A 19986-nucleotide genomic window follows, 5' to 3' on the forward strand; every position below is an offset into this window, starting at 1 on the left:
CATTACAGGAACAGAAAAAAGGAAGACCTCTATTCAATTGATTTTAGATTGTTATTCATCTTATATTTCATCAGAAAAATTATTTTCATGGTCAGATATATACAGTTATTTCCCCGCGTCTAGCTCCCCCCCACGCACTTCCCTTCCCTCCCCCCTGATCTGTCCTTTTCTTCCCGCAGCACTTCTTAAACCAGACAACCCTGTCCTGAAGACGATCCCAAGTGAAGAGGATCGAAACGCCGTCGAATCTACAGCGCAATACTAGGCGCATTTTCTACTGTGGCTCAATACAAATTGCGAATTATCCTATACAGTCATGTCATTTTGTCACTACTCTTGAGCCACCCACTGTATATAATTTGCACTGCTATTCACTGTGCGCCGTCCACGCTGTTCACCTTGTCACTTGCGTCGCCAAGTTCTTCACTCTCACGTACTTGAGCACCAAGTGCCTTTTGGTTGTCACGTGATTTCTTGTATACAGTGCTGCAATAACTGTATATACCTGACCATGAAAATAATTTTTCTGATTAAATATAAGATGAATAACAATCTAAAATCAATTGAATAGTGGTCTTCCTTTTTTCTGTTCCTGTAATGCTTTCTGCATACAAACTTATTTGTCTTAGAAACATTACCTGTTGGGATATTGTTTGTTAGGTCTCGCCTGTCGATGCGCATGCGCATCGAGCAAGCGAGAGTATTGGGACTTATCCACTCTTTATCCACACTGCAAGGAATCGTGGCGATTCCTTGCAGTGCCCGTGACTTTTAAGCTCAATGCGCATGCGCATTGAGCTTAAAAGCGCGTGCACGTCCGTCTTTGTTTACCCGCTCCGCCCCCTCCCCGCCGTCTCGCATTTCCCCTGCCGCATCAAAGGCTTTCACGGCCGGCCGGCCATGCTTTCAGTTTCACGACCGGCCGGCCGTGTCAATTACATTCCAAAGCCCGCTCTCCCTGCTCCGCCCCCTGCTCCGGCCGAGACGCATTTCTCCTCCCCCCTCCCCTCTCTTCCCTCCGTCTTGTTTCCTTTAGCTGCCCTGGATGATCTATTCTTACTCAAACTTGCACCGCTTTTACTAACTCTTACCCTTTTAACCTTCGTGATGTTTCCCCCTTTTTACCTCCAGTGCTTGATATATCGTTCTCCCCTTTTTAACTCGGTTTTGCGAGGTCTCCGTTTATTTATCCTCTTGCTGGCTCCCCTTTTCTTTACCCCGCCCGGTCCGGAGGATCTCCTCTGCCATAGCCCGGTGCTGGATCTGTCCTCGTTAGCCCGGTGCTGTAATTGCCACGCTCCCCCTTAGCCCGGTGCTGGATCGCCCTTCTCTTATCCCACACATGAGTTGCCCGACCGTGCTAATCCTGACTGCATGAATAAAATCCAGCACAGGCAAACGCACCCGTTCTCCTACTGTAACTTCAATATACTCGCAGGCTCGCCACCTCACCCAAACGTGCTCCCCCAAACAACGCGGCCTGCCACGCAAGGACATCAAACCTGGTTGCTGGTGGTCCCTACAGCTGCTTGAACCAGGTCCCGAGCTACAAAGAAACTCCAGCATTCAGCACCTCCTCGCCTCACCGCCTCGGTCTGCCTCTCACCTTCGTCGGCATCAGGCCTCCGCCCGCATCCCATAACTGCCATCTTGGGAGCCTAGTGCACCACAGGAAGGTTAAGGCGATCTCGCCCTCCAGACTTCTCCCCCAGGACTGCCGCCTCCGCAGTTTTCCGCTGTGAGTCTGCACGCCGAATCGCCTCCCAGCCGCTCACAAACAGAGTGCACATCTCCCGTTGCCGCAGCCGGTGGAAGTCTCCCCCTCAGTGCGCTGCCGTCATTTTAGATGCGCAGCGCCCAGCGCTCAATCGGGTGATTTTGCTGCACTTACACCCTTGTAACAGCACCAATGCGCCCCAGCAGCAGTCCAGCTCATGCACCAGGATTTCCGCAACCAGTTTTGCAGTAAGGGGCCACCTTAGAATCGCCAACCCCTCACCCTCAACACCTCACCCTCACTCACTCACCCTCAACCCCTCACCCTCAAACCCTCACCCACCCTCAACCCCTCACCCTCACTCACTCACCCTCAACCCCTCACTCTCACTCACTCACCCTCACTCACCCTCAACCCCTCACCCTCACCCTCACTCACCCTCACTCACCCTCAACCCCTCACTCACCCTCAACCCCTCACCCTCAACCCCTCACTCAACCTCACTCTCACTCATCCTCACTCACCCTCAACCCCTCACCCTCACTCACCCTCACTCACCCTCAACCCCTCACCCTCAACCCCTCACTCACCCTCACTCTCACTCAGCCTCAACTACTCCCCCTCACCCTCACTCACCCAAAACCCCTCACTCACCCTCACCCTCACTCACCCTCAACACCTCACTCACCCTCACTCACCCTCAACACCTCACCCTCAACCCCTCACCCTCACTCACCCTCACTCACCCTCACTCACCCTCACTCACCCTCACCCTCACTCACCCTCACTCACACTCACACTCACCCTCACCCTCACACAGTGCAATAGTTCTCAGACCATTTCAGTTAGAGCTTTTAGAAATGTTTATGGCTTTTTTTATTTGTAATACTTTAGCATTGGCTACAGGAAACAAAAATGCTAAACATTTACAAAAAAAAACCCATAAACAATTCTAAAAGCACTAACTCTAATGGTGCGAGACCTATTGCATTTCCAATGCTTGTTTTTCTACTTGTTTTCAACTAGGCATTCTAGATCAGTGTTGCTTCCTCTTGTAGGGTGATGTATCATACCTCCAATTCCAGTTTGTTTAGACCCTCCTGGAATGTACTCCTTGTTTTAGACTAATTTCCATTTTTACACCAGGTTATTTTAGTCCCTTTTTTGACAGTTGTACAATCCTAGCCCAGATGGTTAACTGTTTGTTATCCTCCCCTTCTTGGAGAATTTCAGTTTGCGGATGCCACCTTCCTCAATTGGGACTTTCATCAAAAGTCTCTATGATATTGTCAGAGGTGGCTGTGTCCCTGACCCTCTGTACCTCAGTCACCTCAAAACAAAGTTAGAAGTACCCTTCTCCTAAATCTTTGCAGCCATGGTTCGATGGCTTCATCTCACTGACCTGTTCCTCTGTGTACTGCTCCGTATTTGTGCCCAGGCCCCACTTGTATTGGTGCGTTGTGTGGCTGCAACCAAGACTATTCTGTAAATGCATATTGTATATTTGTTTCATGTCTTAGCGTTTGGCCCCTTACCCTAGTGCTTCTGTAGATCTGTTCTTGTTATGGTCGGTGTTGTTACCGGGCAGACAGCCTTCAATTCAATGTCATTTTTCAACCTTGAGTGGCATGTTACGCTCAGATAGGTTCCACTTCCACTGCCTCAGTCTTGTACAGCCGTTGGATTCTACCACATTTTTTCCTGGGGCACTCTCCTGATCGCACTGGGAGGAGACGAGGCCTCCCTCCCCAAAGCTAGTCTATCACAGAGGTCCACTTTTGTATGCAGGCGTGGGTGGACCCCATCTTTAGTTGTCTCAGCAAGCATGCAATGCTCCAATGCTCCTAGAGCCAGTCGCAGACCCTATTGCTATCACCATTACTTTGGGGGAGGGGGAATGGGAAGGGGTAGAGCAAGGGGGGAAATCCTCCCTCAATACTGCACCTTGTGGTCCTGGGGATGCTCTAGAATGGTGAAAGTGAGTGGCCGGAGCAGTGCTCACTGTTACATATCCGGCGCCACTTGGCTCAGGCCACAACCCTATAAAACTATTTCTTGCGTTTAAAAAAAACTTTTAACAATTATAATCTGTGCAGCCTTCAATAGCCCTCAAGAATTATTAGCACAGGCCAAATTCAGTTCCCCTTTACTGTCCAGTGGTCGCTATTGAATTCTGTATAGATTTTGCTGACCACATGATGACCTTGTTTCAGTAAAAATAAACAGGAGAAATTACATAACCATCTGCTGTTTGCCTCGACAAATAATGACTGCAGTATCTCTCTCTGTGCATCTGTACTTACTTAACATTAGTCAGCCACAAGAATACATGGCAAACAATACGTTTCAAGAAACTGTGGTTTCACCTACTGAACTAATCCAACACTAACATCTGAATGCTTATGGCTACATCTTGTGACCAGCAACATCCATGTTTTTGTCCATTCTTTAGGTCGAGCCTAGAGCCAGCGCACAAGCGCTGCTCTGCAAGACTTATTGTAGTGGAGTAGGGAATAGAAGCCCCCCCCCTCTCTCCGCCCATATTTGCCATTGGCTTGTGTCATTGTCCGTCCTAAATGCTAGCTTCTGATTCGTAAATAGGCTTGGTAGTACCTCCTTAGTACTGCCTCCTCTTCATTTATCACCTCCCATGGCGACGGGTCCTTTTACTTCAGTTGTTACAAGGTACCTGTTATGTTGTATTTAAGCATTATTTTCTTTATCCAGTTTCTCTTCCTGCAGGCACGGTGTGCATTAGTGCCTTCTTTACCACCACGCCTTCCCTCCTGTTGTCCGTGCCTTCTTTAACCTCTCCGGTTGTCGTGCCTTCTTTACCCCCCTGCCCTCCTTCCAGTTGTCTGAGCTTTTACCCACCCTCCACCCCCCCCCATCCCGCCCTCCCTCCCGTTGTCCGTGATGGCTACCATTTGCAATGCAATAGGTCTCGCATTTATGTGAATTTGAGCTATTGGCATTGTAAATGACAATGCTTTTTATTTATGTTTTGGTTTTTAAAACATAAATAAAGCACATTGTCCGTTACCAGGCCAATAGCTTAAACTCGCATAAATGCTAGACCTAATGCATTGCAAATGCTTGTTTAACCCAAGGAGTAGTTCCAGGCTCCCAAATATAAACCAATTCCTTGTTCATTAAAGAAACATTTAAAACATGGATTACCTTTATCATAGTAGAAAACTACTAAACATTAGAAAATGCAGACATCTGACCTGCAAAAATATATGGACCAATGAGAGCGTCGCTACATGTCTACTCAGCCTTCCACTTTGAATGTGACACAACTTCAGCCCGAAAGATGTCTCAAGAACATGATAGAACGGATGAAGACCACTTTATAATCCTAAAGTCCTCAATCACTTTCTAGCAATTGAAAACAACCCCGGAACTCTAAGACAACAGCTTGGGACAATAACGCATGCCTTCAAATGAGTTAAGAGCAGGTTTACCAACATTCTAACAGGCAATAGATTAAAAAGAAATCTGGGAGAATATAAGCCCAACGATATCAAAATTCCTATGAAATCACACACAAGGATCACAGCCTACCAGCAGCATGATTACCATGTCCACACACTGCTAAAAGACATGCCAGCCATAAAAACCTAACTGCAAACAACTCCCCGTCATGCAAGGGCCCAACAAAACAGATAGCAAAGAAAATAAAAAGCGTATGCCTGGGTTCACTAAATCTTTACCCGTAACCACAACATCTACAAGAATTTTTTTTTTAACTAAATGCCATGCCCGGTTCTCCAATGTATTCCAGAAGTTTAAGACAGCTGCCTGTTCGACAGTTGCATCTATGATGGAGCATCCCACAATTTAAGGAGAAAATGAGACTGCAGTGGGACTCAGTGCACGCAAATGATCTCATACAGTGCAAAAATACACCTAGCAGGGTGAGGCCCAAGGTGGGCAGGGTGAGGCTAAGCTGGACGGAAGGTGGGAGGCGGGGAAGATTAAAAAATAACTCCCACATATATCGAACATGGTTTGACAATCCTTATCCACACCAGTACATTTCATGTTCTGGTCATTTGGACAGCGCACATTCTCACTGCTCCACTCAGGCGTCGCAAAACCAATTACAAACTGCCACCATTACATTGTGGTCAAACAGGAAACTCCGCAAATCTATAATTGGTGAAAACCTTAAGCATACCGCCACAACAGGGCCAAGCAGGCACAACAGAACCTCACAATTCCACCTTGTCCAATAAAGAATCTACTGCATCCGTAACGTTGCCAAAAACATAACTTCATACGTACCTAACTTGGCTAGTTCTAATGTGTCCAAAAATATTACCTCTAACCATGCTACCTGGAGACCAACAAAAAATCAATGCATTGCCTGAGAGTTATTATGCCTCTCACGCTCAATCTAGATATTTGTACTAAATGAGGTCGCAGGGTAAAACAAAATCTTCAAGGCGTGTGGGAAAGAGCAACCGAACATTGTCACCATTCACTAAATCGAGAGGTGCCGCCCCAAGTGACGTCTAGTCGCTCTTTTGAATAAAGTACAAGACCGTGACAGAGGGACAATAAGTACGTGTTCACAATAAGTTATCACCTTACCTCCAAATAGCTGGTGCTCGGGTAGACAGATTATATGTAAACAGTAAAAAAAAAAAGAAAAAGAAAAAAGAAACCTTCACCTGCGTGTCCCCAGCGGGCCGGTCACATCGATACAAACAGACGGGGTCCACAGATGCACAGGCAGCCCAGCACAGCGCCCCAAGAGGCCGCCGGTTGTCCAGAAGACGCCCACGAACACCTAACTATTCAACCCATCAGCTGTTGGGTTCCGATATTCCATGAAACCTCGCCCTGGGGTTTGCTCAACTTCCTTGTTGACTCCTGGCGGAGGGCTGCCGAACGCACGAGCTCCTCGCGCGCGGCCACGTCCCCGCTGCGACGCTGCGCTCAGCCCTGGCAGCGTCCTGTCACCAGCTGCGCTTTGAAAACAACGCACCGCTTCTTGATTTGTTGGCCGTCCGACGTGAGGGAAATATAGAAGGCAGAGTGCGCGAGAGAAAAGGGATGGCGGGCGAGCACTCCCGGCAACTGTCTCTCGGAGGATGGGCAGCTGAAGCCCTAGTCCTGCTTCCGTGACGGATCTCCAGCTCTGCCCACACGGCTCCAGACAGCACAATCACAAATGCCGCGGAAGCCGAGGCGCTGCCTCGAAGGGTGTGTGATGAGTGCGAGGCGGGCCCCCAAGCCCGCCTCCTCCTTCAGATGCAGCAGCTAGTCGCGCTCCGCAGGCATGGCTGAGCCTACTCCACAACACGGAAACCTCTGAGGCGGGCGAGGCAACGAGAAATGTTGAGACCAAACGTACCCTCGCTACTAATCCTTATTATGACAATGAATGGACCATCCAGGGCATCCTAGACATTATATCTACCCTTTACCTGACTCACCGGGATAGTTTTGTGATGTACCTTACTACTTTGCTTTTATGAGATGTTATGTATAAGCGCTTTGACTTGCATTTAACTGATGTGTAAAGAATTTTACGTACTGTAAAGCGCTCTGATATCCACAAGATATATAAAACTCTCAAAATAAAATAAATAAATAAATAAGAGCCAGACCAAGGGTTTTGGCTCAGCTCTAATAGACCGCCGATTGAAAATATTAGCCATTTAGCTCAAGCATACAGATATCATGTAAACTAAAATAAATTCACTTCAAACTGCATATTATGGTATGTCTTTAACATACGGAAAATGTAGTAGGTAAGATTATATTACTTCTTTGAGAAGCTTTTATTAAACGTGATAGTGATCATTTCATTCACTCAAACCAGGATAATGCCTCTAGTACCAAGTGGCAAGTCAGTTGTCATTTGTACCCTACATGCGGCCTAGATTCTGCTTGTCCGTGGATCTACGTTATAGTCCATTAAATCAAGAACGAGATTTTTGGACAGCGCACATCCTGAACTCACCCATATGGAAGTGCAGTCAGTTATATGTGATTGTAAAGAAAAAGGCAGCTCGACGAAATTAAATACTTTACCTCTTTCACTCTTCTTTTTTACATCAAATGTCACTGCATTGTTGTTAATTCTTTGTGCATGATGTTAGAGCATGGATGCAATGCAAAAAAACCTACATTAAACTCTGCTCGTTGGAATTGAGCGTCCAAGAGGACCTCAAGCTGAGCCAGAGCAGACTTCCAGCTGAGTTAGAGCCTGTCTATCTTGAGCTTTCAGAGGCTCATCCATTTCTGCAGAAAACCAGGGCCCAGCAGCCACAGCGGAATAGATTTGGGGTGTAGCACAATAAGCACTATCAGAAACAAGCATCAAGCTACCAGAATGATGTTCAGGACAGTGAACTAGTCAGAGGCACACAGGGGCAAAAGATGGTGAGACGCCGACTGGCAAAGCAGTATCTTTTCAACTGTACTTTAGTATAATGTGGAGTGTGCTTGGGGGCTATTTAGGAGGCTGGTTGGTGCATACTTGCACTAACATGGAGTGCCCTTGTAGAATAAGTGTTTACATTTCCACTTGATTGGCTTGTAGATGGGTAGTTGAGGCTAAAATGATTTGTATTAGGACAGCCTCTGGGCAGCCTGGAGTACAATAATAAGGTTAATACAAAAAATAGCTACTGAAGGGAGGTCTTTAAGCACATCAGTGTTTGGGAGGGTCTCAAACGAGCATGTGAATTAAACAGTTTATAGGTTAAGTAGACTATGGCTGGCGTGACAAGAATAAAATATGATCTGGGTACTGTAATGCATAGTGGCTTGCTTGAGGCGGGAGATAATGAAATGGGAGAATACTCATGGACAAGTGATTACTTTTCAAATAGTTACTGCTGTGTAAGAAGTTAACTGTCTCCCCCATCTGAGGACATCCAACCTTTAGTGATGTATAAGCCTGCATCAAGTTCACTTATGAAAGCTCTTTTAAACTCGTGATCTGAAGACATAGCCTAGTACACAGAAGTCTTAACCTGTTTCATATCGCAATAACTTGCAATGTCTGTGTTAATATCCCCAGGTTTAAACCACTGTAGCTACCCATTCAAACATGATTGTATATTATAAGGAACTTTATACAATTTGCAAATAAGGTGTCTGAATGTTTAAATTGGACATATGAGGCACATCAGAAATTACCACCTCACTTTCTAGCCTGTGGTGGGTAATGCAGCTTTCTAGCCGGTGGTGGGTAATGCCTCTTTCTAGCCGGTGGAGGGTAAGGCCTTTCACAAAAGGATGTCAAAGTTCTGATTCACCTGTAAGCCCACTCCAGACCAGCCAAGATAATGTAATTTATTTACAGAGGCATATAAAACGTGGCAAGATGCTTTCATCCGGTAAGTCCACCTTTGCCACTATGCATTTAATTCACTTAATCGCAACGTAGGAAATGCGTATCAATCCCCATAATGCCACCTTTAGCCGTAATTCTTTTTACTTAAAAAAATTGGATACTGATAATGGCAAATTGTTCCTCTTTAACAGAATGAATGAGATAATGAGCATCTGAACACCACGTATCTCCTCTACAGCACCACCCACAAGAACACTCTACATATACAAACTTTACACCTTTGCACAACCAGCCGAGGACCAAGTTCACAAAGTCTAGAAAATTATCACACATAGTACCCAGCTTTATCACAAGTCTGACATGAAAAGGTGAATGGCACTAAAGATGGCTTCAAGTGTTTTCAGCTTGCCACAAGTGCTATGTGTTCATGAATAGAGGGCAAATGTCAGGCTGTATTGTCTGACAAATTCATGCTTATTCCTTTAACATGTGGATTGGTCTTTACAAAATTCTCTAACTTTGCAGTCAAAGACAGGATAGAAAAAATGCACCACTGGACAGTCTGGTTGCAGTGGTGAAGGGCACGTGAAAACAAAGGCTGTAAGCTGGGGCTTTTTGTAAACTGCAAAACAGATGAGGGGTCGTACTCTGCCAAAGGGACAAGACGCCACTTGACACAATGTGTGTTTTTTTGTAACACACAACTTTTAAATAACTGTAAATGAACTGAAGCAATGTTTTTAAAACATCTCAGCGGTTAGGAAACCACAAATGGACACTTGTTCAGAAGTGTTCCGGAAACAGGGTTTTAATAGGGTAAAAACAATCAAGACACTTTACTTGCTGATGTTCAAATGATGCACGTTTTCTGAAAAGGATATCCTCACATTATTATTTGGGCTATATAGTTTTATCAGTAAAGCTGCGTGTTGGCATTTTGGTTCCATTTCAATGGACATATTTTTGTATATAAAGCAGTGTCTCCTTCTGACCTACACCAATGCCTCAACAACGTATAAAGTTTCTACCTAGATTTTTTCGTTAACACTGGAATTTTTTACAAAGGGGGAAAGGCCCATTTCTGACGCCTTCAGCTCGAGTTCCAAATAAAAATGGTCTTCCCTTGGACTACCAGAAAAGGACCTAATCCAGCTATTACAAGAGAACCGCCTGATAGTATATCTTTATATTGGGGAGCGTCAAACCATTCACCTACTTATCTAGCTATAGTGCTTGGATCTTCAATCTGGCAATGATCTTGCCATATCAAATTTCTAATTTATGAATTTACCAATTCTAAAAAAAACTACAGAACTTTTATCATAATACTTGAAAACAAGAAAAGCAACAGTGGGAGAATGCTCATTTTAATTATGGCAACCCGCCCGGATAGAAAGGGGGAGAATATGCCATGAGTTGAGTAGATTGATTATCTTGTTTAATGTTGTTTTGTGATTTAGATCGAATGGATCCTCCGGCTTTAAAGTTACATATATGCCTAGGTATTTTATAGGTGAAGTAGCTGAGTAATGGGACTGCATTGCTACTGGCAATACTTCTGAAGAGCAGTTAAATAAAATTGCCTCTGATTTGTGATTTATCTTGCAGCCCCCTATTCTTGTATATTAATTTATTTTGGAGAAGGCTTGAGTTATATTGAGCTTGTCAGCTGCTAAATACAGGGCCATGTCATCTGCAAATAATTTTAACTTTGAAGCCCCTACCACAGGTGATTTATTATTCAGATCCTGCCTTATAGCGCACGCTAAAGGTTCAATGAATAAAGAGAATAGTATAGGAAAACGGGGACCGCAGACCGTTTTCCATTTAGAACTACAGCGGCTTTGGCCTTAAAGTAAAGATTTTTTAATACCTAAATAAACTTTGATGGTAAGGCAAAATTGGCAAAAAATGACAAAAAGAACATTCCACAGAACCTGGTTGAATGCCTTCTCCGGGTAAAATATATAATGGCAGCCTTGATCTTTTGTGCAGAAAAGTACTCTATTGCCTTGGTCAAATGGTGAGTATTGGTTGCCATATTCCTCCCTATAGAGAACCCATTTTGATCGTTATGAATGAACAAGGGGACAACGGCAGCTAGACGATTTGTCAGAAGGTTTGTAAATAACTTGTAGTCACAGTTGAGTAAGCTAATGGGGAGATAAGAATCCTCTTTCTCCTCCGTATACAAGACCCCTCACGTATGATCATGTATTGTTTCAACCGGATTTGGGAGAAATACAAGATGTCCCTGCTCCATCATCAATTGAAATTGAGTTACTGCATTTCATTTGGGCTTTGTATGTCAAACCACATGTACAGATTTTGGTCCCGTTTGGGGTACAGGAGGGTGCAAGATTTTTATCAATATGGTGAATTTTCTTAGTAGGGTAGAATGCAGGATATGAATCCCAACCTCTAGGTATCCTATTTTTTTTAGTTGTGTCCAAATTAAGCATTTCTGTATAGAGTATCAGATAGGAACTGGAACAGTTGCAAATGAGCAGGGATAGCTTATTTTCTTTCCAAATTACGGGGAACCAGGAACTGGCATTGACGGCTTTACTCAACAATAAGGAGGATACTGATTTTAGACCAGCTTCGGGCAATAAAATCCTCAACAGGATATAGACTGGATGGCTCTCAATGACAGACGTATTGTCAAATGACTTGAAAACAAGGAACTGGGTGTGTAACACTAACCAGTCCTGTAGGGTGGCGAGTTCCTTTCAAAGCAGATAAAGGGAAGGGGGTGGGGGGGCCTACATCCTCCCAAGTTAAGACATGTTTTTCCTTAAGAGTATCCATCCTGATCTCACAACAATTGGTGTGATGAGACGTAATGCCAGCCACACCCAAACATCACCCTCTAGGGAAGGCATGATTTGCAGTACCACCTCGGCCGTCACAAGCAGATGGCTGGAACTCTTGGCTTTCAAAATCAACATTCCCAACACCTCTACCTTAGCCGTCATATACCGTCCCCCTAGACACAGATCCAACTTCAGCTCTGCCCTTGTTGACCTCATTGCTCTGCTGATGCTAGCATTCAACTCATACCTCCTACTTGGGGACGTCACCTTCCATTTGGAAGATGAAAATTACCAACTCCTCAACCTCTTAGAAGACCTCGGAACATAGGGCTTCAGTCAATGGGTAATTTATTTATATTTATTTATTTTTGCATTTGTAGAGCGCACTGCAACCCTGCGGGCATTCTGGCACTGAGACATAAGGAGAGAAAAGCTAATGTGAAGGATTACATAGCTAAGTCAGAGGTAACAAGCCCCATCCATGTCGTTGGACACCTCCTCAGCCCCATCTTCCTCAATGTACCTACTATCTTGGTGAACAACCCCACAATCTACGTCACCCAATTCGAGATCCAACTACCTAACCAGTCCAAACACACCAAAACCCAAACTTCCCGATAATGGTACAGTATTCCTTAAGACAAACAGACCTCCAACTTCAATGCATGGACTACCTCAAGCGGAGATTTCCTGGCTTCTATGCAACCCATCTCCAAACCCCAGACCATGCCCCAGGCAGCTTCTACACAGAGGAACTCCAATACAAAAAGCACCAGTGCAGGCAACTGGTACTATGCTGTTGCCACACTCTCCCACCCGACACCTGGGACAGAGACTCCTACAAATCGGCCCTAGGATCTACTACCAACATCTCAAAACCACGAAACAACTGGCCTTATCCTGCCACATACACAACAGCTCAACCTATGCCAAACAGATCTTTGCCATTGTCAAACAATGTACATCCCCAACCCCAGCACAACAGCAATCGCCCCCTCCCAGGAACTATGCACCAATCTTTCCACTTCTTGGAGAAAATCAAGAATATCTACAACAACTTCGCCCCTCAGCCCAATCTCTCCATGCTTGACCCGTCTCTGCCCCCACGAAGAAATTAAAAACCCTCGTAATTTCGGTCAGCTATCACCCCCATGAAAGTCGCCAACACAATGCAATTCATCAAATCTGGAGCCTTGCCCTCACTAAATCCTGCAAGAGGACTCGGTCCTATCTGCACTACACTCACTCCTATTCTCAACATGTCACTCGCCACTGACACCTTCCCGGACTCCTGTAAACATGCTACTATCCCACCTATTCTCAAGAAACCATAAGCAGACCCCTTACCATTTCGAACTACCGGCCCAAACAACATGTAACTGATCCTCTCCCTCTCAGAAGACCCACTCACAATCCAACCCTACTTAATCAAGTGCTTATTTGTCGTGGCTAACTGGATGAGTAGCAACTGCTTTAAACTCAGTAGTGACAAAACCAAAGTGGTACTGTTCGGCAAAGAAACCTCACACTGGTCCCCATCTTGGTGGTCCACCAAACTGGGACTGATCCCCCTCACCAGTAAAGCTGCTAGGAACATTGCAGTTGCGATTAACGACCAGATTTCCATGGCCAATGAAGTCAACACTGTAGCATCTACTTGCTTTCACTTGGAATGCTCAGAAAAATATTCAAATCGTTCCTGCTTGACATCCAGACAATTACCCATGTCCTCGTCACCAGCAGGTGGGACTACTGCAACTTTTTCTACTTAAACATCCCAGCACAACTCATCAACAGACTCCAAGTGGTACAAAAAGCAGCAGCCAGACTTGCACTCAACCTACCTCTTCAAGCACACATAACCAAGCACCTGAAGGACCTCCACTGGCTGCAGATCCAGAAATGTGCATTTCTAAACTCCTCAACCTCACATACAAAGCTTTACACAACTAGGACCCCCGTTACTTCAACAAATACATCTACTTCCACATACAGTCCATAAACCTTGGCTGGTCTATTCCATACCCATAATCCCCTCAATTCAGTATGTCAAAGGTAAGGATGCACCTTCTCTCACATCACCCCCCAAGGAGCCAGAATGAGCTCCTCTTCACCATCAGAGCTGCCAGTTCCATCCTCAAATTCAGAAAAACTGAAATCCCGGCTCTTCCAATAGGCTTCTGTCAGGCAGCCTAGTCAGCTCGGTCTAGGACGCCAGAATACCCTCCTGGTGATATGTACGCCTTACAAATGCCAAAAACAAAACTTGTGTCGCACCTAGTCACCTGTAATAAAGAAATTATGTAGCTGTACAACTGTAATAACTTATTACAGATGAGTTCTGACATCACAATGCCTATTGCTAGAGCCAGTAGCTGAGGGAAAAGGCGGGTCATGAAGCATAATTAAAGATGCACTTAAAAAATTAAAATTAAACGATGTTTCGTTCTGCTATGATTTTCTAAAGTAATCTTGATAAGCACAAAGGCGATATTTATTGCAACATGTTTATTTTTTCAATGCTTTAGGTTATTACGGGAAATAGAATCTCAATGGATACTTCTACACATTCTGAGCTACAGCGCTTTTTCTAAATTTGACTTATATTAAAGTGATTCTAATATAGTTTTGCCACAAATATATACCTGCTTCTGGTGTATTTTCATTTTGCACTAGAGATTCTAATTTTATTCTTCATGTTTACCAGCATCCTATCTTATTCACATGAAAGAGCACCACACCACGGATGGTGGGAAGGGTGATAGTGTGTGGCCATGTATTATAAGGAACAAAGTACACCTTGCCATTCATTTTAAGTATACTGCAAGTCACCCTGGTGTTCCCTTACCTTATAAAGGAACTCAACCTTGGTTCCTCTATACGGTCATGGAACTCTACGGTAACTTGCAATATCTTTAAAATGTACATGAGATTCTAAAACCCCTTTATAAATGGCAGTCTAGGATTTCGTTATAATTGACGACTTATGACGCACCCAGTTGCTGATTATAAAACATGACATAACTTAACTATTATAAGTTATTTATTACAGTCGAGTTCTGACACCACAAAGCATGCTGCTTGAGCTAGCAGCTGATGTGACAGGCAGGTCAGGTCATGGAGCAGAAGTGCAGCAGCTCCTTAAAAGTTACAAAAACGCAACACCGCCTTTTTAGGTCTCGGCTAGCCGCGCGAAGCGCGTCTCCGCCGAGCCCCTATTGTCGGCATGTGAGCTTCCCAGGAGACAATCCTGGCCGCGCGCATCGCCTTGGAGGCGATTTGAAAGTGGCACGCGCCGACTGGCACGCGCCGTGCTGGGCCTGGCTGTCTCCTGGGAAGCGCACACTCCCCCCTCCCCCCGCTGTACAGAGACACACACACAGGAGCGAACATACACGCACACACGCGCGCACACACACTCACACACACGAGCGCCCCCCAAGGCCCACTTACCGCTAATCCAGTGTGTTCTGTCGCCTCCGCGGGGCTCTCCGGCATGGGAGCCCCGCATCACGCACTGCTCTTGACCAGGAACTCCGTGGGCGCGGGCTTCGCGCACAAGACGGAAGTCCCGCCCCCACGGTAAGTTTCGTTTTGAATGCGTGCGCAGATATTGCAAAATTACAAATGTCGCCAGGAGAGGGTCCGAGATGTGCGTAGTCTGCTTCATGTTCGCAAGTATTTTGCAGATTTCTTCACGGACATGGTTGAATTAATTATTTTTCAGTTGCAGGGAGTTGAGGTAAGAGAACTATGTTGATGATGGGGAGAGCTGTGTTGATGAAGGAGGGAGGTAGGCTAAATGTGGCAGAGAGGTTTCGGGAGGGCCTTTCCGCAGAGCCCGCTCCACCAGGCATGGCAGGGAACGGCAGATAAGGGGAGTGGGGGAGGAAGGAGGCCAAGGGTGCAGGGAGCCTTGGAAGTGCCGGCAAGGAGTTGGGAACACTCCTCTCCTCCCCCCCCCCCCCCCCATAGTCGAATAAGGAGGCAAGGGTCAGCATAAACACAGATCGGCAGTTGTAGTGAGCAGAATGGTGGATAGAGAAGGGAGTGTGTAACGCGGATTTGCTGGGGGGATATGACGACTTTGTGCAAATTGAACGAAACTCCTTCCGAGTTAAGAAAGTACATAAGACAGTTCACTCTATAACATTCGCATGTAGGACGGTGTTCGACGCGTGCTGCTCGACACAACTGATACGCTGGCTGCCGTTGTATCTCGTGTTTTTCTTTGGTTACAGTATTGCTGCAGATGCTCAGTAACATTGGTTATGGTGTTTAAGAGTTAAGGTTTGGGTTGAATGCGCTTTGTAGCATTTGGTACGGTTCATGCATTGTAATTTAAGAATGTTATTCACCATGTTATTCATAAATGGATAAATGAATAAGTGAAGGTGTGATGAGAAGTGCGCATTCGTCGGCGGGGGGGGGGGCTGGGCAGCTCTCGAAGCAGTGGGGGCTCTGCTTTCGAAGGGAGGGCTCGGCAGATGACAAAAGGTGGATGGGCGCAGGGCGGGCGGCGGCAGGGTCCCGGACTGCGGGGGTCAAAAGAAAGATATTCGGGAGGGCTGATGGGCTGACGGAGCGTGGACGAAAGTCAGGGGGTTATTTGTTTGTGCATTTTTGTGTGGCGCGGACTTTGCCCGGGTGTCAGGGCGCTTCACGAAAGGGGGCAGGGGTGAAATATAATGAGAAACATTGCAAAAGAGCAGATTGCGAAGGCATACGTTACGTTACATATGGTAGTGGTGACAATTGTGAGCAAGCAAAATACATGAGGTGGTAAAAATTGTGAGCAAGCAATAAATACATGAGGTAGTAAAGGTAATGGTGACAATTGTGGGCGGACGGAATACGTGAGGTAGTAAAAATTGTGAGCGGCCAAAAGTGCATTAGGCGGTAAGGGGTGCACGGGGGGAGGGGGTGGCGGGTGTGCACTTACAGGAGAAAAAGGCTCGAAGGCTCTACGGCTAGACCGTGAGTGCAGTCTCAAGGGGTCGGAGGGGTATAGCAAGGGCTGCTGGTAGAGGGCATAGTGCGGCTACACGCAGAGGACATCCTTGGTGCCGTCTTATAAATGCTTGTTTACAAATGTCGCCAGGAGAGGGTCCGAGATGTGCGTAGTCTGCTTCATGTTCGCAAGTATTTTGCAGATTTCTTCACGGACATGGTTGAATTAATTATTTTTCAGTTGCAGGGAGTTGAGGTAAGAGAACTATGTTGATGATGGGGAGAGCTGTGTTGATGAAGGAGGGAGGTAGGCTAAATGTGGCAGAGAGGTTTCGGGAGGGCCTTTCCGCAGAGGACATCCTTGGTGCCGTCTTTCAGGGTGGGAGGCTCAACATTTTTTTGCAAGTGGAGTGAGTGCAGAGTAGTGAGTAGTGAGTGCAGAGTAGTGAGTGCAGAGTAGTGAGTGCAGAGTAGTGAGTGCAAAGTAGTGAGTGCAGAGTAGTGAGTGCAGAGTAGTGAGTGCAGAGTAGTGAGTGCAGAGTAGTGAGTAGTGAGTGCAAAGTAGTGAGTGCAGAGTAGTGAGTGCAGAGTAGGGAGTGCAGAGTAGGGAGTGCAGAGTAGGGAGTGCAGAGTAGGGAGTGCAGAGTAGGGAGTGCAGAGTAGGGAGTGCAGAGTAGGGAGTGCAGAGTAGGGAGTGCAGAGTAGGGAGTGCAGAGTAGGGAGTGCAGAGTAGGGAGTGCAGAGTAGGGAGTGCAGAGTAGTGAGTGCAGAGTAGTGGGTGCAGAGTAGTGGGTGCAGAGTTCAGAGTAGTGAGTGCAGAGTAGTGGGTGCAGAGTAGTGGGTAGTGAGTGCAGAGTAGTGGGTGCAGAGTAGTGAGCTGCCTCAAGTGAAGTACTCTGGTACCCAAGGATGACTAGCAAACAATATTATTCACAATGTTGCTTACTATTCAGCAACATTTGACAGTTTCTAAATCCTCTTTATACAACAATTCAGAGTTTGATAACAAATTAATGTAACACATTGTAATATACAATGCCAATAGCTCAAACTTTAATGCTGCGAGACCTATTGCATTGTAAATGCTTGTTTCTTCTGTTTTTAGTACCTTACAACGATAAGCAGAGTGAATGTGTTTATTTTTTGCAGTCCTTAGGAAGAGAAAAGCTAGAATCTTTAGGCGTACTTCTACACATTCCGAGCTACTGCAGCTTTAAAACTTTCTTATTTTAAACTAACTTGTATTGAACTGTTTCTAATATCGGTTTGCCACGTATTTAACAGGTTTTTGATTCGTTTAATTTTGCACAAGAAATTTTATTTATATTCTTCATGTTTGCAAACATGCTCACTCTTTCACATAAAAAAGCTACGCACCAAGATTTTAAGTGGTTTGTAGGAAAAGTGGTAGTGTGACCATGTATTATATGGGATAACGTACCCCAAGTCATACATGAAGAGGGTACTGCAAGCCACCTTGAAGCACGATAACCTTCTAAAGCAACTCGTTCCTCTATAAAGGTAAGGACCTCCTCTGGGACTTACAATATCCTTATAATGTACCAAACGGTGCATTTTATCCCTTGAATAATCACAATCCGTCCACAGAAAGAATGGTGTAATGGACCATATTTGAACTGCTTTACTACTACATTACAAACTACATGAGGATTTAAGTTTCCATACGTATGGCAATATCACAAAGTGTGAACCATCTTACTAGCTTGACTATGTGAATATTAGCATGCACACTTGAAAGGCAAGCAAAATGGGGACAAAACTTGCATGAGCAAAATATTAAACAATGCATGACCCTGAACGGAAGCAATGCGAATGACCATAACCCATATTCTAAACCACTAAAACGGGTTTCCCCTACAATAGCGTGCGGTCTGGCAGCAGTGCTTCAGAGCCACTTGGGAGTATTAAGAACTCTGTAACTACCAAGTCCATAAAATAACACAGTGACCCGATTTTAAAAATCAAATGTGGCAAATGCAGCAAATCCAAAATTATGAGTAAAACACCACAGCAGCAAAAATCAAACAGTTCCAGTGGCCCAGTCTGGAGCACAGCCCTTTACCATGTCTCCAAGTAGATTCTATCTTTCCAATGCTCACTTTTAGGGAACTACTTTTTTCTTTTCGCTAAATTACTCCATGAGATTGAATGTGTTTTCCATCTTTCTCTCTCTGGTGTGCTTCTCTCCTGTCAAAACCCTGCTCTCTATGTTTCTACCTCCCTCGTATTGCAAGCTCTTTTCTGTGTCCTTCTTCCCAGCCATGATCACTCTACCACGAGCTGTGTTGCTTACTCATTTGTGAGCTTCGTCCGTTGCCCCCTTGAGTTGCTCTACCTCCTATGCTGCTTTTCCCCTCTCTGTTGACTCCCTCACCCTCTATTTAATTTATTTATTTTTAGGGGGAGAGGGTTATTTGGGAGAGGGCCAGGCAGCAAATCGCTGCTGGCACCTTCGCCGCTGGGTAAAAAAAGAAAGCTTTTGAGACATTTGTTTCTCATCTTTTATTTCATTTACTGTGCCTTCTCGGACTAGTAAAAAAAAGTGGCGCTCGCCTCAGTTTGTAGACGTGCATACCTAATAACGCATGAGCATGAATACAAAATGATATGGCTACTGATGCCGCATCGTTAAGCTTTTTTTCTTTTTCTTTTGGCCATGCTATATATCATCTTACTGATGCTGTACAGTTTTGCCAAAAGGCGAGACTTATGGGCTATGCCAATACTTGTTTCACTATCTTCTTGAATTTTAACAGTTCCTTATTTACTAGTTCGTCTATATGAACCTCCTTTGCCAGTCCCACTAGGAAAAGACAAGTTTACAACAAATTCCACTGAAGGTCAGATTTCCTTACAAATTTACCATGTGGTGTTACAGCTCGTAGGTTGAATCATGTCCCAACAACCACCCCAAAACGAGCTCACAGAATGTACCTAAATTTCTACAAAGTAGAACAAAAATTGTGGGTAGTCGCAAAGCAAGAAAACCATTCATAGATAGCCTTGTATGCCTTCCAGGCACTTGCCTGTATTGCCCTACCACATGCGGGTCCTCCATACAAGGTAGACCCAATTTTAGCATAAAATGCTTTCAGAGGTATAACCAACATACTACCATCATATTTACAATGCAATCCATTTAGGGTCAACATCAAGGCACATGC

The 19986-nt window shown here is 45.2% G+C and overlaps 1 protein-coding gene across 8 annotated transcripts in view; it reads right to left on the minus strand.

Annotated features, from left to right (window-relative positions):
* HDAC4 (histone deacetylase 4) overlaps positions 1-19986 on the minus strand; it is a 1367213-nt gene that overhangs the window by 971159 nt on the left and 376068 nt on the right. For 2 of the 8 annotated variants that reach the window (XM_078681414.1, XM_078681418.1), the window contains exon 1: positions 6397-7544. The exons of the other annotated variants lie outside the window; for them this stretch is intronic. The gene's annotated coding sequence lies outside the window, so the exon portion shown is untranslated. Of the gene's footprint in view, positions 1-6396; positions 7545-19986 lie in introns of those variants that run through there. 8 annotated transcript variants of the gene reach the window in all.

This window comes from Lissotriton helveticus, chromosome 3_1 (assembly GCF_964261635.1).
Source record: "Lissotriton helveticus chromosome 3_1, aLisHel1.1, whole genome shotgun sequence".
Classification (NCBI taxonomy): domain Eukaryota; kingdom Metazoa; phylum Chordata; class Amphibia; order Caudata; family Salamandridae; genus Lissotriton; species Lissotriton helveticus.